Below are 22,235 nucleotides of genomic sequence, written 5' to 3' on the forward strand. Positions count from 1 at the left end.
ACCCCCAGCTCCCTCAGGGGTTCCTCACAGGGTTTGTGTTCCCAGCCCCTCTCCAGCCTTGTTGTCCCCTCTGGATGTGCTCAGTGTCCCAAAGTCCTTCCCAAACTGAGGGGCCAGGGCTGGGCACAGCACTCAGAGTGTGCCCTCAGCAGTGCCCAGTGCAGGGGCACAACAACCTCCCTGCTCCTGCTGGCCTCACCATTCCTGATCCAGGCCAGGAGCCATTGGCCTCCTTGGCCACCAGGGCACTCTTCTGGCTCATGTCCAGCCTGCTGTCACCAGTACCTGCTGGGAAGGATGAAAGTTTGACAAGAAAGTCTCACAGATATGTGTGCTTGGCAGAAAGACTTTTGCATGTAGAGTCTGATGAAGGAATAGAGATGGAAGCATGTTTTGATATAGAAGAAAAGAATTGCTGAGCCACTCTTACTGGATAACCAAGGAGGCAAAATGTGTGGTAGTAAGAAGAGGTTTTTATGGCTAAAACCCACCTCAGACAAGAAGATGTTTTTACCAAGCAGAAGGATAGCACAGGCAAACGAGTCAGCAAATGTTGCAAGTAGAAAAAAGTCTCAGAATTATCCACTGTTAGAAAACTGAAAAATATCTTCTAGCTTAAACTGTGATGTACAAAATTTTACTGATTGGAGAATAGTAACATTAATATGGTAATTATAGTAGTTGTGATAGGCTATAGATAAAAGTTAAGGTATAGATTGGTTTTACGGTATGAAAATGCTCAGCATAGAAAAGTATCTAATGCATTGTAACCAAAACCAAAGGGTATCCAGGCCTGCCTGCAGCTGTAGCTGACAGCTGTAGGCACAGCTCTGTCACCCACAACCCTGGACTGCTGTAACCTCTTGAATGGAATAAATGCATTTTGTACACAATAAATTGCATTTTGGATGGAACAAACTGCATTTTGGATGGAATAAACTGCATTTTGCAGAGCCCTTAGAGTCCCACATCCCTCATTTTGGCTGTTACAAGTACCCCCAGGTCCCTTTCTGCTCCTGAACACACAGATCAGGCTCATTTCATCATTTCCTGGCATTTTCCCTCTTTACACCTCTGCCATGTTCCTGGGAAAGTCAGACAGCTGCACACAACAAAAGCTGATACTTTTTGGGATTTTTAGCAAATGAAACCAAGCAGGGATCTGATTACTAAAAATTAACAGAAAGAAAGGGAAACCTGTGTTGGGTCCCAGGAAAATGCCAGCTACAAGAGATTTATTCCTTTGATGTGTAAGTATAATATTATGTTAATTTTGGCTTGTATTATGCTAGCTTGGTGCACATGCGTAACCCAAAAGTGAATTAAAAGGCATCAAAGAAGAAGAGAGCCTTCATCCAAAGACGACCCCCAAAAAGGGGTGCGACCAGCAAAACGAGTGGTGGAGCATGCGTGGTAAAGGTGGTGATGAGGGCGGGGGTAGAAGCGTGATGAATCGAAAATGGGAGGAGATGCCATTGACATATGGCATAGAAGGGGAGAATCTTCACTTGGCAAGCTTGTACGTGAGGTGGCGAGGGTCCAAGAACTGCGCACCTCGTGCCCTGTGGTTATCTTTTGCTTGTGCACTAATATTGGAACTAAAGTATCCCTTATATTTAATCAAATTATATTGTCAATATTTCAAGTGTATCCAATTTAATATATTTTCTAAACTATTCAGTTAAAATTGCTGCTCCCTCTAATATTGTTTGGTTTTTCTGATGATGGGATAATTGGGCAAACATACCAACAAGCACAAAGCCTTTATTTCTGCAAGCTCAGGGATGCTGGGGGGATCTTTGCACCATCAGGCCGAGGTACAAGGCTCTGGATCCTCCAAAGGAACACAGCCAGCTCCCTTCCGTGGGAGAAGGCGCTGCCTCAGTTGCAGCCCCGGGTGCCTCCTGTGGGCCAGGGCACGGCCCCGGCTGTAAATGTGCTGGGCTGCAGCACAGGGCCAGGGCGGAGCTCAGCAGCCTCATCAGAGCCCAGGGCCGTGGCCCTTCCCTGCCGGGGCCCGAGCCTGGCCCGGCCCTGCCCGGCCTGAGCAGCCCGGCCTGGCCCCAGGGAATGGGCTCCGCCCGCCCGCCCGCTGTGCCCCACACTGGGCCCAAGGCTTTGCAAGAGGCTTTCTCCCAGCTTTGCAAAACCTCGGCCAAGTGACCCTTTCCTGTGCTCAGAAGAGTAAAAATCCCCCTCAAATATAACCCCGCTGCACACCTCATGAGGCATCCCTGCACACCTTAGGAGAGGCCATCAATACTCCTTTGTAATTCATGAGAGACCACTGCACCCCAAAATATCCATGCCTGCCTCATGGGGCCCAGGCCCAGATGATGCCAGGGAAGGAAATGTGCCCTCAGCTCAGGGACGCTCAGCATGGGCTCCCCCAGCCCTCAGGACCCCACCGCTGGTCACCGCAGCCCCTGCTTGGCTCCTGCCTGCCCACACCGTGGGCATCCATGGCTGCTTCTGGCCATGGAGCTCGGCCTGTGCTGGCTTTGATGCTGCTACCACCTGGACAGATCTGTAACAACTCCATTTCTTTATTAAAACATCAAATGCGGACCAAGCCTGCCCTGGCAGACAGGGGCTGGCCAACTTCAATCCTGGCTGGGGAACAGGACCAGGGGGCTCAGGGGCAGAGGGTCTCGTTTGGGAGAAGTGGGTTTTGGGAAGAGTTCATGACGGTGCTGGAGCCATGGCAGGGCAGATAGGGGCAGACATAAAAACTTCGGATAACAGATCGAGAGCATTTTGCCTGAGTTGTTAGGCTCCTCTTCTAGAGATGCACGGGAGCTCCTGTGGAGAGAGGAGGTGGCTGAGGCCCCAGCTGCCAGTGGCACCCAGGGAGCCTCCTGCACAGCAGGGCCCAGAGCTGGCAAGGCTCCCCAGTGTTTTGCGGAGAAAAGAAGAAACTTCACAACTTGTAAAAGTTGTAAAGCCCGGTATGCTTTATTACGACGCGCGCCGGACTCAAGACTCTCCAAAAGGGCATGCGTACCTTTGAAGATTTCAGACTTCTTTTTATTTCTCTTCTAAATGCATATGCATACAGTTTTACAATAAGTTCATACATATTCATCTTGCATGACACTTAGCACTAATTCTTTTTTATCGGAGGAATTCCTAGGTCGGGGGCAGATTGACCTCGTGGTTTTTCTGTTTTTCTTTCTCTGTCTCCTTGCTGTCTCTGGAACGCGGCCTCTCCTTCAGCTTTAGCTCCACAGACTCTTTACTTCTCCCAGACTTTTCACCTAGTTCAGGATGGATCTTTACTCTGTCTCATTCTCCCCTTTCCTAGGAAATAAGTAAATTCTTTTACTTAAGGAAAATTTCTACGACAATAAGTGTCTTTTAATGCTTCACTATGTACGTTTGATAAAGAGGTTAGTACAGCCATTCGTTGTAGTATTCTCTAGTTCTAAATTAACAATGTAATAGATAATCTTAAGTTTATCTCAACTAATATTAGTAAAACTAGAATAGGGTGGCACAACTTATCAAAGATTCTATTTGCAGTTGGTGATCACTCAAAGATTACATCTCATCAGTGATTATCTGTATTTTATTCTTTGTAGAACTCTGGTTATTTCTTTTGTATCATGTTGGACAGTAATTAAGGTTTTCTTTCTACTTTCTCGGATTTCTTTCAAGACTTCTAATAGGTCTTGGTGCTTAATTAATTGTTTTATTAATGTAAGGTTCGCCCCGATAGGGGTAGGTGGTAGTCTGTGATACATTGTGTAATTGGCTGTAATCAGCTGGTGGGATGTTACTGGTACTAAATACGAAAAATCACACTCAATAATCTTAATAAAATTACAAATACAAATACAGAGATTAGAATGGTTTCTACTAGACAGAATAACATCATTGCTATCAATTTGTACAGCAGCATAAGCAGTTCTCAAACATACACTTTTTTCTAGTATATACGAGCACAGTTTTCTGGTCAGTGACTGGATGAATTTCAAAGTGACAAATACTCTGTTCAGTGTCTAAACTGAACAGTAGTATTGCTTTCACAAATGAATCTCATTTGTTTTCTAGTAATGCAGGATTCTAAGTTTACTATCTGCCACTTTTCATTCATCTTTTCGTGCCTACACTCTATGTTCTGAAGGATAGAGTGTTGTTTCTTCATGGTTTAATCTTAGGGCAATGATGGGATGGATAACATAAACAGTGGCATTACATATGGTAAGCACAAAGGCAGTGGCCACATTAGAAATAGGATCATAGGTGAAATTCACTATAGTCTACTAGGATTAAAACTTCTTTTCAAAATCAATTGCATTATCTCATTTAATTTTCTGAATTTCAGCTGGAAAATTACTTTCACTTTTTTCTTGTATGATCAGAGCTGCTGTTGCTTGTATCTATAACTGCTTGTATACAACTGAAAGCTAAAGACACATTATCTTGAACTATACTAAGTGCTTCTACTATCAATTTGTGGTCTTGGTCTCTGGCCTGTTCATACTTCTTTACTTTGGCAGTACTTTTGAAATCTGTCACTGGTTAGTTCTTAATGCCAGTAGAGATTATATAAAGGCTGCTTCAATTTTGTTAGGCTACCTGCTGCAGCAGCTAGTTTATTCATCAGTATTTCTGAATCAATTCTATTTAAAACTCTTAATCTTGTCCTTAATATGCCAGTTAGATGTTTGTTATGGGGAACAGGAACTGCTTTCTGTCCATGATCATTTCTCTCTGCCAGAGGGATGTGCTGGGCTCATACTTTGATTTCTTCTCTTCAGATTCTTTGAAGTGTTTACAGTTCTTGTTCTTGCTATTCTTACTGCTCACATACTTGATTCTCGTGGATTACTACAGTAGATATGTTTAATATAAACTTTCTTTACCTCAAAAGGTTTTCCTATGGATCCAGTATACTGATTAAATGTCAGGGACTAAGGCTATTTAGCATTGCTTTGGGTAGAGGTACTCTCTAGTTCTAAAACTTCAGTTATAATTCTATACAAAACAATTCTGTACACTAAAGTATGAGCTACTCTCGACTGCAATATGCTCATTTTGCCCGAGTAAGTTTTAGTCTCAGTTCATTGTCTCTTGGTGTCACTCCTGAAGGGGCTTCTGGGCTTTCTTCACTCGAGAGTGATGGATCTAGCATTCTGCTCTTTGATTTTGATTGCAGTGAAGGTGGTGAGAGGTACTTGCAGTGGTCTCTCTTACTGTGGTTCCGAAGTCTTCTCTGTAAGAGACTTAACATATACATCAACTTCAGGCTATCTAATTCTCTGCTCTGAGTTCCAGCTACAAGTTTCTCAATTACTCTGAGCTGTTTGCTTAATGTTACTATGTAAGTGGACATTCTGGACATTTCTCTTGTATTTTATGGTCTTCTATAAGGCATTCTAAAAGGATTCAGCATTCTTTTAGCTCAAAAGGTTTAGTTTGAATTTGTAATAGTGCTAGTGGAAGAGCTTCTTGCTCTAGTCTTATGATTTGCTGCTTAATCAAATGATTCATTCTCTCTCCTTGGCCGCTTGATTGGGGGTGGTATGGGGTGTGAAGTCTTTAATCTATGCCCAGATGGCTACTAATCTGTTGCACTATTTTGGAAATGAAAGGTGATTCTTTATCTGAGGATATTGTGGCTGGAACTCTGAAGTGTGGTAATATCTCTTGTAAAAATGATCTGGTCACCTCTTGAGCTTTGACAGTTCTGGTGGGGAATGTTTCTGGCCACTCTGAAAATGTATCTATTAATACCAGTAAATACTGATACCCCCCTTTCCTTGGGAGTTCTGAAAAGTTGATTTGCTACTGCTATACAGGCCCATGGCCTCTTCCAGTCTGAATAAGTTTTGGCCCGGGGGTATTTTGAGGTTAGTCTGGAGGCAAGGATCACATTATCAGCTCACCTGAGTGATAGTGGCATATAGATTCTTGACAATGATACAACAATCTTTTCAATCAGATGTGTGTTCTAGAAAGCCTGTGGGAATTACTACTTCAAAGTCAACACTTCATTCTAGTGCACTCTGTATCACTCGCAGCCTTGGTCATTTTGAGAAAGGAGTTACACTCTATAAAAGGCTTTAAGTAATTAGGCCCTAGTGTGTTTTCTAGTGCTCTTCTTTCACTAGTAACTACGAAAATGGGAAGGGATTACTAGCTCTCTTTCAATGGTAGCTCACTCCTTGCAGTTGTACGTCTCTTTTGATTAGTATTATTGTATTATGGCTTACTTTCGAGGAAAATTTGTACTTCACTTTTTGCTGCTTTCTTTGCTTCTCTATCTGCCAGCTCATTTCTTTCTTCTAATTTTAAGTTCACTCTCTGGTGTGCCTTAATATGTTTTTTCAGGTAGCCGAACTGCTTCTAGCAGCTGGATTGTCTCTTCTTTCTCTGTGAGGTCTGCAGTCTCCTCTCTTTCCAGATGGCTCTATGTGCATGCACAACTCTGAATGCCTTTTGCTGTTTCTAAGGCATGGGCCCATGCATTTATCTCAGCATCCTGTGCAGAGGTACCTGTTGGTAAGGGTCCAGACTCTATTACCTCTCTGCAGGTAGTCACTGTGAACTTTGCAATGTCGCTTTCTTGTCAGTGAACTAGGTCTCTGCATCGTCTGGAGGAGTGTCTTTTAAGTCTGGGCGACTGGAGTAGGTAGCTTCAGTGGTCTCTAGGCAATCATGGTGTACTGCTTCTCTTTGATTCTACTGAGAAAAGAAGCTGGGTTGACAATATTAGTCACTACTATCTCTTCATTATCTTGCTCTACTATGATGGCCTGGTATTTCAGAAACTTCTCTGGTGAAAAGCTAGTGGCCACTTTTTACTTCTAGTACTGCAGACACTGTGTGGGACACTAGCACAGTCATTTTTGTCCCAGGATAAACTTGTGTGCCTCTTGAATGTTCAGCACAACTGCTGCTACAGCTCTGAGGCAACTTGGCCATCTTTTGGCTGTTGCATCTAGTTGCTTAGAGAGGTAAGCAACTGCTCTCCGGTATGGACTCAAGTCTTGAGCCAATATTCTCAGAGCAATTCTTTGCATGGAAAAATAGAAAGAATGCTTTACTTACATCTGGAAGTTTCAAAGCTGGAGCCGACATGAGGGGACTCTCTAGCTGGCGAAAGGCCCGTGTGGTGTCTCTTGTCTACTGGAGATCTCAGTTCCCATTGGCAATAAGAGCACAGAGGGGTCTGGAGATTACCTTCTGTTTCACTACCTGTGCCTTTTTCTTTGAGACTCTGCGTCTTTGGAGTCTTAGGAAATTCAAAAGGCTTACCGTCTAGGCTTCTCTCGCTTCTCTCGTCTGAGTGGCTACTAGAAGATCATTTATGTACTGCAACAGCCTCTTTTCTTCTTGTGGAGCTTCCTGGGACTCTGGGTCTTTGCAAGCTGTTCTCTACTCGGAGTGGAGAATTTTGAAGCTTCTAGGCACATGGACTATGTGAGCTTGTGTTTGAATGCAAAAATGTTCTGGCTGGCTTCGTGGATAGGGAGGCAAAAGAAGGCATCTCTTAGGCTTAAAACAGTGAACCAGGTTAGCTCAGGTGTTAAACAAGGTTAGTAAGGTCTATGGATTTGCTACTACAGGGTACAAATTCTGTGTTATCTTATTGACAGCTTTTAATCTAGTACTACTAGTTATTGGACTGATTCTTTCTTTACTTTTTTTTTGAGGGTACTACTCAGTTCTCACTGGTTGTGTTCTTTCATTAAGCTTGATGGGGGAGCATCCCATGGGGGAGCATCTTTCACTCTCTCTGGTGCAGCAGAGGCTCATACTCTTGAAAACACTTATTTACTTATTCTAATATCTCTTTACTAATGTCTTTCTTAATTTCAGTGTCTGTTAATATTAAGCTTAACATCTTTATATTATTTGCCTCTAGAGTAACTTTTCTCATTTGAGAATGTTTAGCAAATTGAGCGAATTGTACAAAAGCTTTTAGGTACACATAGTACACATGTTACTTTAAAGGTTTGCAAAAGTATGCCTTCTCAGACTGGCCAGTTGTTCATTCTCCACACTACAACATAAACATTCTCTACAGGTATTAAAGCTTTATTTAAAACTGAACACATAACTCTTGTGCTGACAAAAATTCTTCTCTTTTGGGAAGGATACTTTTACTCTTCCTCTCTTACCTTGGGAGGAAGCTTTTACAAATCATATGTACTCATTTTGCGAACTGTGATCGCTTCGCATTTCAGCGTGATAATCCTTGCCTGATTTCATACGTTGCTATCTTATGCTGCATGCTGAACAACATGTTTGATTTGCTTTCTCTTTGCCTTGTTTTCTTTTTCAAGGGCCAAGACAAGATAGCGGTCTGATCTCACAGTCTCTTTGTCATTCTGGGTGATTTCTTAAAACAAAAGACATTTCAGCATACAAAAACTATCTCATTTATCTTCTTATTATAAAACAGTACTAACAGCAATGAAGCACTATAAATCGTTTTATTTTCTGAGCTGCTCTTACTGGCAACCTCCTCCCAGCGAGCCCCTCCCAAAAGGGGCTAATTTAGGAACCTGTTTGCTCTGGTCAGTTCTCATTATTTATTTCTCCTTGCCCTATCTCGCTTCCATTTGAACCTTTTTACAGACCTTCACAGTAGTTTCTCAGTTTTCTTCCTATACACACAGCTCCAGGTGGCAGGTATCAGATGTGATTCCCACACACAAGCTCTAAGACCTTAGGTTCTGAATCCGCTTGACCAGAAACCTTTAATTTACACTCGGGGCGTGTACTCTGACACTTATTGGAACAGCAAAACAGCAATACCAGTGTTTCTCATAAACACCGCACTGCAATAATACCTGCACATCCAGCTTTTGCCCACAGGCCATTCCCATGTTCCCTGGGGAGACAGGGCAGCCAGAGCTGTCCCTGTGCCCAGGGCGCAGCCACTGTCACCTCACACAGTGTGCCAGCCTCTTGATGTACCAAAGGCTCCCCGAAATTGCTCACAAAGGCAGGCTATTCTGTTTGTTACAGAGAACCTTAAATCCCTACAGCAGATTGTTTCCAGTAAAGACTTACTGCAGTACCAACTGAAGTCTCATAAATCTCATAAGTCTCATTAACTAATTCATCTCATTCACCTCTTCTATATAAACTCTGTTTTACAAAATATCAGTCTTTCCAGTTCTCTTCTTGCACAATCTAATTAAGCACTGTGTCTACTTACACTTGTTTTGCTGCTTTGCAAAAAGGCTGTGCTAGTCACAGTCGAAACTCTGATATGCTCACAAACACACGCACTCTCCCCTCCCCTTTATCTCAAATTCACTAGAGCCAAGGCTTGAATTACTATGAGGGGGAGAATTCTTGGAATTCCTTTAACTCACTTTATCGAAGTTAAACATAAATCACCGTACTATAGTTCTCTTATGTAAAATGCTACTCTTGTTGCAACAAAATCTTAAAATCTCTACAAACACCACTATACAATCTGAGAATCCAATTACTACAATGCAGCGGAAGAAAATCACTACACAGAATCACTGGGAAAGGGCATATTTCTCAAAGTGCTCACTTTTCTCAACACAACACAGCACACTATAATTCGGCATTTACTCAAATCAATTTTTCCTGGACACAATCAAAATAACAGCACACAGTCTAGAGATCAAGTCCAAACATCCAAGGCAAAGGAACTCTCTGAGCTCATACTCACGGTTAAAATGTACCAAATCTACACAAATCACTACATTCAAACACGATAAATACCATCACTGACATTCTTCCACTCGCTTCTCCGCAGGGCACTTCTCTCTCTGCCCCCACAGCCTGCTGCAGCCGGCGCCTCTGGCCTCACTCGGCTGCTTCAAACACGGGGAGTACTGACTCATCTCCGCACTGTAGGGCACTGTAGATTTACTCTCTTTTATACACCATACACTTATCACCTGCACGATCACAAACACAGTGCACTGGCCACACACATTAACCATACAGCAACACAGTGTCCGGACATCACACACACACACAAACAAAACACACGGGCTCACCAGTTCTGCTCCATCAGAACTATGAATCTTCAATACATACATACACGGGTTCACCCGGCTTACCCCCAAAGCCGCTAGCGGTCTGCTCTATCAGAACGACGAACCCGGCCTCTAATACAGCTGCTCTATCAGCTGAACCCCATCTCTAATACAGCTGCTCTATCAGCTGAACCCATGAACCCAGACGTCTCTGGGTGGTTTACTCCCTTTCTCTCCTTCCTCCCCCCCCTGGGGCCCCATACATACCGTATTCTCCTCCGCAGGCCAGCGGGTCGTTGTCTGTCCTCGCAGGTGGCAAGTTGAGACAAGCGGAGCCCCACCAGGAAAAAATCCTGGGGCGCGCCATGGAGGTCCGTCTATCCCCCCCTGCCCCCGCTGGGACAGAGAACTTCTGCCTGGCTCGCCAAAATGTTTTGCGGAGAAAAGAAGAAACCTCACAACTTGTAAAAGTTGTAAAGCCCGGTATGCTTTATTATGACGCGCGCCGGACGCAAGACTCCCCAAAAGGGCATGCGTACCCCTGAAGATTTCAGACATCCTTTTATCCCCCTTCTAAATGCATATGCATACAGTTTCACAATAAGTTCATACATATTCATCTTGCATGACACTTAGCACTAATTCTTCTTTATCGGAGGAATTCCTAGGTCGGGGGCAGATTGACCTCGTGGTTTTTCTGTTTTTCTTTCTCTGTCTCCTTACTGTCTCTGGAACGCGGCCTCTCCTTCAGCTTTAGCTCCACAGACCCTTTACCTCTCCCAGACCCTTCACCTAGTTCAGGATGGATCTTTACTCTGTCTCACCAGCACGGCTGGAGCTGCTGGCACAGCCTGGCCCAGCTGCACAGCTGTCCCTCAAAGCCCTGGCCAGCAGGACACGGCTCTGGGCAGGCTCCCTGGCCAGGAGGGGGCCCCAGAGCGCCTCTGCCTTTCAAGGGCAATCTCGTCCCTGCTCTTTCCCCTCCCCACCGTGCTTTGCCTCTGCCCTGTGCCACTGGGGCTGCTCTTGGCCAGGCAGTCTCAGTGGGAGTCAGCACTGGCTGCAGCCCCAGCGGGCCCCCCAGGACAAGGCCCAGCAATGAGGAGGCCAGTGAAAGCTCTGGGCAGCAGCAGAACCCTCAGCAGAGTTCTTTGGACAACATGGACTGGCCACACCTACACTGCAGCCTCACTGAGAATGTTTCCTGTCTGAAGTAGACTTTCAAAAGAAGCTGTTTGAGGGAGTGGTGAACTAAACCCTCACCCTTTTCTCTTCCAGCAAGTCCAAATTCGAACAGAGCATAGGATGAAGATCATCTCTAAAATAAGCAGGCCTGCCAGTAACGCCAGCTAGAAGCCTGTTCCCTTACAGAAACCATTTCCAAGGCCCTGCTGGGAATCAAGAACACGTGCTGTGGTTCCAGCTGCACCTGTGGGAGCAATGGGGAGCGTCAGCCTGTGCTGTGCTGCACTGCTGAGCTGGCAGCACGGTGGATGCGGGCAGGACATTCTCCGTTTCCCCCAGAGCTGGGCCCTGCAGGCACCTTGCCACCCCTTGGCACAGGCTGTGCCACCCAACAAAGCCCAGCAGGCCGGGAGGAGAGCCCGAGGGCTGTGGAGCTGCTTGGGCAGTCGTTGCTTGGAGGGACACGGGCCAAAGCCATCCCTGAGCAGCCACTGCCAGCCCTGGCCCTCCCTGCCCCGTGACAGCTCCCCCAGCCCCAGGGCACAGAGTCAGGCCCTGTCAGGACCCAGTGCAGCCCCTGCCCAGTCGGGAGCCAAGGCCGGCTCTGGCCCTGGGCTCACGGCAGGGCTCCCGCTCGGGGTTGCTCCTGTGCCTTGGGCCTCTGGGCACTCAGGGCCAGCTCTGGAGCAGCTGCAGCGGGAGGGACATTGGTGCACGAGTCCCCTTTCGCCGGGGCTGTGAACGAGCTCCAAAGGCACCTCCAGCTTTGGCTGCGGCCGGGCTGTGCAAGGGCAGGCCCTGGGGGAAGAGCTGAAGCCACAGAACCCTGCCAAGGGCTAAGCCCTGCTGAGCCCGGCACAGCAATTACCTTCTGAGTCTGTGCCCGTGCCCATGCCTGTGTTTGGCTTGGCCTTCCCTCCTGCAGCAGGGGCTGCCAATCGGCCTCTGCTTCGTTGAGGAAACACCTCCTTCTGTCCTGCCTTTTGGCCCATCACTTGAGAAACAGAAAGTACACCTTAACAGACGGAACAGTTATCCATTACTTTGACGGCATGTTCAGGACGTCATGCTTGTGCAAAATCGGGTAAAATCAACAAATCATCTGGGCTTTTTCAGCTGGGCCAGGGCCCACCCTCCTCCAAACAGCTGCCAGTGCTGAGCAGAAGCTGTGAGTGGATCGTGCAGGGCGAGGGCACACACGAGCATGGCTCTGTCCTGGCACCTGCAGCGATGCCCTCCTGGCCGAGCTTTGGTCTCTCAGCTGGCAGCTCTCCCAGGGGAAAGGCCTTGACCTACCCTCACCATCTTCCAGAGGCTCAATCCTGAACGTGGGCTGGGAAGCCAGATCACCTTTAGCAACAGGCTCAGCTGCAAAGAAAGGCAGGACACAACAGCTCCAATGGCACTGCTGAAGATTCTCCTTCAGGCCTGAGTGGCAGTGAGGGCACCTGGGTGATTGATGCCTTCCAAGGCGCTCCCTCAGCTCTGCCTTCCACTCAGGAGCAGGGCCAGGGGGACCTCGTGCCTGCAGTGGCCCCACACTGGGATGAAAGGAGCCCCTTGCAGGGCAGTCGGGGCAGAAAGGACTCTCTGGAGCTGCCAGCAGCTCCAAACCCAGCCCCAGGCAGGGCCAGGCCTTGGCAGTGACAGCAGGAGCAGCTCAGGCTCCCTGGGGGCAGCAAAGGAGCTGAGAAAGGCTCAGCCCTGGGGCACAGCGCCAGCCCCTTCCCTCTCTGCTCTTCTGTGTGGCTGCACAGAGCACATAGAAGGACACAGTGGCATTGCACACGGGAGGAGTGTGCAATGGACAGCTAAATCTCCCTTCTTCCCGCTGACAGCGATCCTGTAGGATCATTCAGGGCTCCAGAAGGGAGCAGGGCAAGGTTTCCAGAACTCATCAACCTTCAGTGAAATTTAAGGGAACTGGCTCATGAGTAAACTCTTGCCACACTGACACGGATTATTCTGTCAGGAAAGGTACATTCAGAACAGGCCTCCAACATCTGGCAAGGTCTTCAAAGTACAATTCACCAGCATTTCCAAGTAATCCAAGTCATGATCCCAGTCGAGAAGGGAGCAAAGATGCTACAGAACCATTTCCATGGTGTGCTGGGATCCCCTTTCCCTTGGGGAATTGGGCACTGCAAGGGGATGGGGTAAGGCTGTGGGAGCCTGTGCCTCCTGGTCACTCTCCACACTCTTTGCAGGTCCTGTGCAACATGCCTGGAGGGGCAGCTGGAGCAGCCCAGGGCCCTGGGGCTCTCTCCCTCCCACACAGGAAACCCCCACTAAATTCTTGGGCAAATTTGCAGTGCCACAGCTGTCACTCCCAAACTCTGTCCCTCCCTCCTGCTTACCCACCTGCCCATGGAACAGCTCCCACAGCCCACGGGCACATGGCCAGGCCCTCTCAGGACCCACTGGAGCCTTGCTCTCCCCCTCTGCCCTTTCCCCACCATGGGCACCCCGTGCAGCCGCTCCCAGGTTTCAGGACGTGTCTCCCACAGAGGGAGCCCAGCAGGACAGCTCAGTACCTGAGTGCCCTGAGCCTGCTCGGGACAATTCCTCTGCGCTGTGCCCATCTTGTCCGGGCTGTGCCCGCAGTGCCAAGCAGCAGAGAGGGCAGCTGAAGCCTCAGCAGGGCTCAAGCCCAGAGGCATAGCAATTACCTCTTGTGGCTGTGCCTGGCATTGCCTCCCTTCCTGCAGGAAATGCCACCTTCCATAGAGCCTCTCTGTCCATCCCTTGAGAAAGGAAGAGGCACAGCTGGATCAGATGGAATCATTGCACATCCAGGAGGTGGCCTCTTCAGGAGGCAATACTTCTCCAAAACATGGAAAAGGAGCAGGAAAATCCTGATCCCCCCAGGCCTTTGGGGTTGGCTATGGCCCTCCCTCTACCAAGCAGCCACACCTCAGGATGTGACTGGGGACCAGGAAAATGCAGGGGATCCCTGGTGAGTTTGGGCTGCGTAGCAGCTGATGCCCAATGCCTTCCTGCAGAGGCTGGGGAGAAGCTGCAGCCAGGCCAGGCTGGGAAACAGCCCTGCAGGGTGTGGAAGCAGCAGCGGGGCATCGAGACTGCCATGGATCCCTGCCCGCTGTTCCAGGCACGGCGTGTCCAGATGTGCAGCCAGAGCCCTCGGCTGCTGAGCCCCAGGACAAGGCTGAGGGAATGCACCCACCATTCCCTTTGAGCAGTTCTCTCACAATGTGCTTCAGGATGTTATTTGGCCCCTGGTGGGGAAAGAGCAGAGGGGGAGTGAGGCTGCCATGGATCCCTTCCTGCTCTTCAGGCTCTGCTCTGACATGGGGGACCCTGGCTCACTCTAGGATCTCTCCCAGGTCTCCTCCCACAGCTTCATCCCACAGCTCAGCCCCAAGGGCCAGACAGGTATTAGAAATTTCACAGCCCACCATTGGTGACTCATAGTCAGAATGCACAGGAAAGCTCTAGCTGTGTTTAAAAATACCAGATGCTGTGTGGTTTCCTTCCCACTGCAGATTTCCCATTGCCCCAGCCTCAGCCCCTGGCAGTCTGCCTGGATGTTCTCCCCACGCCGCTTCTGCAATCCCACTCGTCCAGGTCCTGCTGGTTCTGTGGGCAGGTCTTCGGGCCACTGAGGCCCTGTTCCTCCTTTCTTTGTGAGCATGTCCGAGTGGGAGATGATTCAGGGGCTCAGCACCAAGGCCTCCAGCAGCAGTGGTCAGTTCCTGAGCGCGCTCGGGGGCCACAGGCAGCTGCCCATGGCTCTGGCAGGGATGTGAAGGGGAAGCCGTGCAGGGGAGCAGCCCCCACGGCCCAGCCCTGCCCATGGGGTCCTGCAGCCTGTGGGGATGGAGCAGCAGTTTCCGGGGTGACCGAGCCAGCAGCTGGGCACTGCAGCACACACTGCACACATCTACTGCAGGGATATGTTAGCAATATTGTGTATATATCCACTCCAAACTGAAAAAATTCAGGCCTAGTGTAGCCTAATTTCAGAGGCATTAGGGAAGAATTATTACGACTGCTTTTCTGGCTGAGATTTGGAACATTATACTTTTTTTTAATACTTTATAAAAACAATCTCTGAGTCTGGAAAGGAAGTTTTTCAATCACAAGGGTTCTTGCTTCACTCCAGGAAAAATGTAATTCAGTGTACCAGGGAGATTTTCTCTTAACATACTGCTGAGTTCTCATGCTGCCACTCATTAGTAGAGATGAGATATTTTCTCACTGTTTATGTTTTATTTTTGTTTGAAAACAGTAGGGAAAAAATGTACCCACTGTCAAGATTTGGTTCATATGGATCAGTTATTATTTAAGCTGCATAAGTTGAGGGAGGAATTCACAGGGGTTATCCCAGGCAGAATCTGGTGCTGATACTTGTGCCATTGGAGTCTGGAGTGGACTCTTTCCTACCACAACTCACCACACAGAGCTGCTGGGCATATCTCATTTGTTTTCTGGTTTTTACTACTAAGAGCAGCCAGCATCATTTACCAGTACCTAAAACAGATTTGTGGGTTCCTCTGAATCAACTGAAACTGTGAGTTTGAGTTTCTCCAGGTTTCAGCCTGGAGAAAAGGAGGCTCAGGGGGAGCCTCGTGGCTCTCCACAAGTCCCTGACAGGAGGGTGGAGCCAGGTGGGGCTCTGCTCCCATGGGAACAGGGACAGGACAAAAGGAAAAGGTCTCAACTTGCACCAGGAGAGGTTTAGATTGGAAATTAGGGAACATTTCTTCTTGGAAAAGGTTGTAAAGCAATGGAACAGGTTGCCCAGGGCACTGGTAGAATCACCATCCCTGGAAGAGCTCAGAAGACATGTTGATGCAAGACTTGGGATGTGGTTTAGTGGTGAACATAGTGATGGTGTGGTTGATGGTTGGAATTGATTATTGTGAAGGTCTTTCCCAACTTTAAGGATTCTCTGATTCCATGATTCTAAACAACCCAGTGATAACATAATCTAATCTCTCTTGGTGTACATGACTTGGTGCACTCTCTGATGTTTTCTCCACATCCATGTGCCAATGCATCTTCCAGCACATGGAAGGAACAAACCAGGTGTGAAGACTGGAGAAGGAAAATGAGCCCACATCACTTCCTTGGGAAGAGACGAGAAGATCCGGCAACTTCCAGAGGGGAGGAAAAAAAGATAAAAAGGTTTGATAAGCTGAAGTAGTGGCAGAGGTACCAGGGAGAAGAAATAAGAGGTGAGAGAAATGGTGGCAATGAATTGCAGGGCAGGCAGAGGACACCAGTGACCCAAACAGTTTGGCACCTCCTGGCCATTAGGCAGCTGACCCCAAAAGTTCATCTCTGCTCAAAGGCATGCACGGCCTCGCCCACCCAGTACAGGTACAGGAAAAGCATGAGGAAATGGCAGGGGAGTGTCATAAACAACCTAAATACTGTTGTGCATTTCCAGCAGGTTTTGCAGTCTGTACTGAGCATCTCAGTCCTGGCTGCACTGTTCCCAGACACCAACAGCATTAGATCAGAGGGAGCTGATTTAATCAGTTGTTAAAATAATCAAATCATTTCAATTTGAAGTCAAGTCATTTGAATGATAAGGACCATTTAAATCTTGCTACTCAGAAGGCAGAAGATTGGGCTGAAGCCAGAGCTTTGAGAAGCAGTCAGACAGGGACAGGTAGAGCCAGGGAATGATAACATGGCACTCACCTCAGTTTGGGAAGGATCATTTGCCCAGCAGGAGTCCAGCTCCAAAGCAACATCCCTGGAAACTCTGAATCATAAATAGCAGGGAGTTCATTCATACAGCAAGAGATTTCCTGGCCTTATTTACACTTCCACATTTGCTACAGCTCTTCATTTCACAAGCCATGTGAGTATCCTGTGCTGGAAGGCTTGTCCTTCCCCTGCTCCTGGCTCTGCACCAAGATGTTCTCTGTTCTGCTGCTGACTAATGCATCTCCTGGCTCCCTACCACTGAAGGAAAAGAAATCTATTTACAAGACACAAACAGCTTAGTGTAAATCACAGCCATGGGCTGCCAACTATGTGCTCTCCCAGCCCAGCAGTGCCTCCTTCCCCCAGCACAGAGTGCTGCACTAGCGCAGCTCCAGGCGCGTGTTGCTATTAGGTCATGTCACCAGGGACTGGAAAGCACCAGACAACGCTCTGTGTCTTAAAAATCCAGATGTGTGATGATTATCTCATGATAGCCATCATAGGTCCTGCGGTAATGCTATTTATAATCATTTAGCCTTCAGGAGTTCTTAGGCTGGGATGAGCCCATGCTCCGAGCTGGAGCAAACTGTGTGCTTGGGTCTACTGTGTGAAACAATCACTGTGGTCCTAGTGCTGCCTCCTCCCTGAAAAGATGGAGCTGTTACATTCTCCTGAGTCCACATGGTGGAACAAGGTAATTTCTCTTTGGGAGGATGTACAGCAATGCTCAAACCACTAATATCACTAAATATAGTTGCATGAAATTAAAGAAGAATACCCTTACTTTCAATTATGTGAGATGCACAGCTGTGTTTCGTGTCAGGTACAAACAGGCGAAGTATGTACTTGCGAATGCGAAATGTGTGGACATCGACAATGGGAGAGCTGTGAATTCTAATAATAACTGAGGAAAATAAAGCATGTAAAAAGGCATTTGAACCTATCTTTTGTTTGCAATTAACCCTGGTTGATTAAGGAGCATTGGAATTAAGGTGTTAAAGATGTTGTTTTTTGCTTGCATTTAATCCGTAAAAAGCTCTGCAATAATAACCTTTTGAAGGATAATTTTAGAATATTACTTGTATCCTTGAAACTATGGCTTTGAATATATATAAAGGAAATATGCTTATCTCATGCCTTAATGAAGCAGAGAAAAAGAGCTTGAGAAAGGAAGATTAACATCACCTCAAGAGTTTGTGGTTTCAACCGAAGGGAAGCTGGACATCACTGTTATGAGATTTAGAGTCTCTGCAATTAAAAGGTGGACACACACCTGGGGAGCTGGACCCCAGCAGATGGGATTCGTCTTTCTTCTTTCGGAAACTGGACCGTCATCACCTGCGGATACTCCTTTGAGATACGTCCTGAGAAATTAAAATCACAATAGTGTATAGAATTGTGATGTAATAATTTCGAATTAAAATTGCTGATGAGTAAAAGATTAGAAATAGAAACTGCTGAAAAAAACTGATGAGTACCCCTATAAATACCTATAACCGTCAATATCGGTGTGCAGTTGGAGGGAAAACATCTTCCACTGTACCCAGTCCTGTATTGCTCATACTTTACCTTATTAAACAATAAATTGATTGCTACTTGAATATTGGCCGAGTCAAGCTTCTTATTCATAACAATGACTCAGCCTTGTCTGTTGCAGCTCAGCTGGCTGCACTGCTGGAGCTCTGTAGAGAGCTGATCCGGGAGGCTCTCTTTGCTGGGGCAACCTGAGCCTGCAGGAATTTTCCTTTTCTTTAAGATTTTTTTCCCTTTCATTGCATTTTTTATCCTTTGTACAGATAAATATAGAATGTGTTATAATAGAGATAAATAAGAAAAATATAGAATGAGTTATAATGTACAGACTTTAAGGAGATTTCTTTGCTGCCCAGGGTCCGCAGGGCATAGGGGAGGAGGGGAAAAGGTGCTTGTGCACAGCCAGCTGCCCAGGCGTGCAGTGCTGCAGGGGAAATGGCCAGAAGCCCCTTGGCATTTGGTGGTTCTGCAGAAGCCTTTGTGCTGCCCACAGAGCAGCTGGGCAGGGGTAGGGGCTGCGGGGATCCCTGCCAGAGCGGTGCCTGGAGATGGTCACAAGCCCTGTGCCAGGCAGGAAGCGCCAGCCGTGGCCTCCTGCCCGTGTGCTGCTGGCTGCCTTGCTGAGGGCTCCCAGGTGCCTCTGGATGGGGCTGCTCTGGAGCTGCTGTGGGGCTGCGGCGCTGCTGCCGGGCAGCTTGGCTGGGCTGGGGGAGACCCTGAGGGGCTGGGGCGCTGGCAAGCCCTGGGCAATGGGGTGTCAGAGGCCACAAGCAGCCCCCGGCAGCTGCCTTGTTCCTGCCAGAGCTGACTTGCAAGAGGGACCCTGGGCACTGTGGAACTAACAGCATCGGTGTTGTTGGAAACCCAAATGCAGGGAAATCTCAGACCTTTGGTCTTGTCAGCAAAGCTTAGAATTAAACACAGTATTTGATCGGAGACCTTGGAAAGGGCTTCCAAACTTAGGTGCTAGAAGCGAGAATGCAGATTTCTTGTTTATAGCAGAGACACGGGGAGGAAAGTTGAAGTGGAGGAAAGTTTATAGTTCTAGAGTTCAGGATCCAGAAAAAATCAAATCAGTTACAATGGTAAACAAGAAGTTTAGGATGCAGTGCTGTAGGTTTGTGTGTCATAGCATGATTGGCTAAGGAGGCTTACACTGTAGCAGGATGTGGGAGCCCAGGAAATTCCTCTGGCTGCCCTGCAGGACTCGAGACCCTGTCAGAGGGCTCAGAGGCCTTGGCACGGAGCCCAAGATCCCTGTGCCTTTGATTTAGCCCTTGGAAAAATCAATTACCAACCTTGTAGGAATAATGACAAGCCACAAAAGTTTAAGCAGAATGATAGTGAATTTATCACAGAGTGGAAAAATACATTTTGGGGCGTTTTAGAATGGGGCTTCAGGGGGGAAGATGGAAGAGTCAGGGCATGTCCAGCTTTTCTCCGTCTTCTTCTTGGCCTCCATCTTCTGATGTTGGCACTTTTAGATTGGTTTAGAGTAGAAGCTGACTGTCTAACGTAGATGATAGGTACTGGAAAGTAACTGCAAATATTGTACACGTAGTTGTTTTTAGTATAAAAAGATAACACCACCCCGGGGCAGGCAGAGTGCCTTAGACTGTCTTGCTGAGCAGACTTCGGCACAACAGGAGAAAGAATTTTATAGATAAGATACAATAAACAACCTGGAGACCGAGAAATGAAGAGCTCTGACTCCTTCTTCTACCACTGGGCTGGGAAAAGAGACTTTCTAACTTATTTTGAGGTCACTCTGACCAGCTAGAGACCCCCAGAGCATGAGTCCATAAGATGAAATATTGGAGATTGGGTCCAAAACACAAATATCCTTGTTGGCTGTGTCTTCTTGCCCAAGAAATCCTTCAAAGCTCTTGTAACTACGAGTCTTGCGGCCCTGTGAGCCATGCGGGGGAGATGTGGGCCAAACTCTTCCTTTCTGTCTATGTAGAAGAGAAGAAAAAGCAATGGCATCATCTAAAAAAATTCAGAGGTCCGCTCTCTAGCTTGTTCCAAACTCCTTCAAATCCCCCAAAGTGTGATTTAGCTCCAAAGAGATAACAAGGACTCTTAGTGCTGCCTCTTTGACTCCAGAGCGGCTGCTTTAGAATCTTTCCCTTTACCCTGTGTAGTCATGTGCCAGCAATGTCTCATTTGAAGAAACTTTCCCAACTGACTTGCATGGAGGTTTGTTTGAAGGGTATTTGAGGAGAAAGGCTCCCAGCAGAGGTCTGGGCTTTGGCCTAGCTGTGTCCCCTGCTGATTGTGAAGTGTGCCATCAGCTGCAGGGCTTTCTGGGCTGAAAATATCATGAGGACACTTGGACTTGCTCTTTTTGGCCTATAAAAGCTGGATTTACTTTTGGGGCAAATTTGGAGACCTCATCTTGAGGGGATGGACGACCTTGGATTTTCCCACTGTCTGGGAATTGTTCCCCAGGTCCTTGGTGTAAAATCAGGCTCCCCAGGAAGTGCAGAACTGCAAGATGATAAACAATTTAGGCAATTGATGATGCATCTTTCTAAATCGCTCTCCTTTCTCTCCTTTTGTGAAATGCAAAGCTGTGTCTCTTGTCAGGTACATACAGGTAACGTGTGTATTTTTGATTGTGATATGTGTGGAAACCGACCACGGGACGCTTATAAAGATGAATTCTAATAATAACTGAGGAAAGTAAAGCTTGGAAAAAGGCCTTTGAACCTATCCTTTGTTCGCAACTAACTTTTATAAGTCTTAAGTTGATTTAGGAGCCTTTGAATTAAAGCTTTGAGGATGTTGCTTTTTGACAGGAACTTTCTGTTTGTAGCTAAGCCTTAAAGAGTTTTGCAATAATAACCGTTTGAAGTATAATTTTAGAATATTGCTTGTAGTACGGATCTTTGAAACTATAGCTTTAGGATGTATAAAAAGGAAACATGCTTATCTCACACCTGGACCAGACAGTGAAAAGCAGCTTGAGAAAGGAATATGAACATCAACTCAAGGACTAATAATTTCGACCAAGGGAAGCTGCACATCACTGTTATGAGATTTATAGTCCTTGCAATTGTGGTAAATAGGTATGATTCATGCTGATAAAAATTGAAACAGTAATCAATATTGATACAATAACTAATATCTGGAAATAATAAAAGAAGTTAAAAATAGTAATGCCAAAGAAGAGAGGGAAAGGAGGGCCTCCATCCCCCTTTTTCCAGCAGATGTTCTCAAGGACCACAGGAAAGAAGCTGAAGATACAGTTGCTAAAAATGACCAAGAACCTGGTTTGGTCCAAGAAAATGCTAATTATAAGGGACTTATTGCTTTGATATGCAGATGCAGTGATACGTTAGTCTTGGCTTACATTGTACTGGCTTGGTGTGCATGTGTAACCCAAAGGTGAATTAAAGGACAACGAAGAAGACTACAGGGCCTTCATCAGTGACGACCCCCAAAGACTTGTGCGACCACCAAACCGAGTGGTGGCGCATGCGTGGTAAAGGTGGTAATGAAGGCGGAGATAGAAAAGTGACAAACCGAAAATAGGAGGAGATGGCATTCACATATGGCATATAAGGGGTGACTTTCATTTGGCAAGCTTGTACGTGAAGTGGCAAGGGTCAAGAACCCTGCCCTCTGTACCCTGCGGTTGTTTTTGCTTATGCGCTATTATTTGAACCAAATTATCCCTTATTTATATATTTTCTAAACTATTCAATTAAAATTGTTGCTACTTTTAATATTGTTTGGCCTTTCTATGATGGGATAATTGGGCAAACATAACAATTTTGGTGCTGATACCTGGGAACTCTTTTAACTCCGGGGAGGTGGGTAGCTTCTGGGAAGGAGCTCCCCACCAGACTTTTAAGT

At 46.9% G+C, this 22,235-nt stretch overlaps 1 protein-coding gene across 1 annotated transcript in view; it reads left to right on the plus strand.

Annotated features, from left to right (window-relative positions):
* LOC141727902 (uncharacterized) overlaps positions 1 to 22,235 on the plus strand; it is a 241,689-nt gene that overhangs the window by 126,800 nt on the left and 92,654 nt on the right. The gene's annotated exons all lie outside the window — the stretch shown is intronic.

The sequence above is a fragment of the Zonotrichia albicollis genome, unplaced genomic scaffold (assembly GCF_047830755.1).
Source record: "Zonotrichia albicollis isolate bZonAlb1 unplaced genomic scaffold, bZonAlb1.hap1 Scaffold_257, whole genome shotgun sequence".
Classification (NCBI taxonomy): domain Eukaryota; kingdom Metazoa; phylum Chordata; class Aves; order Passeriformes; family Passerellidae; genus Zonotrichia; species Zonotrichia albicollis.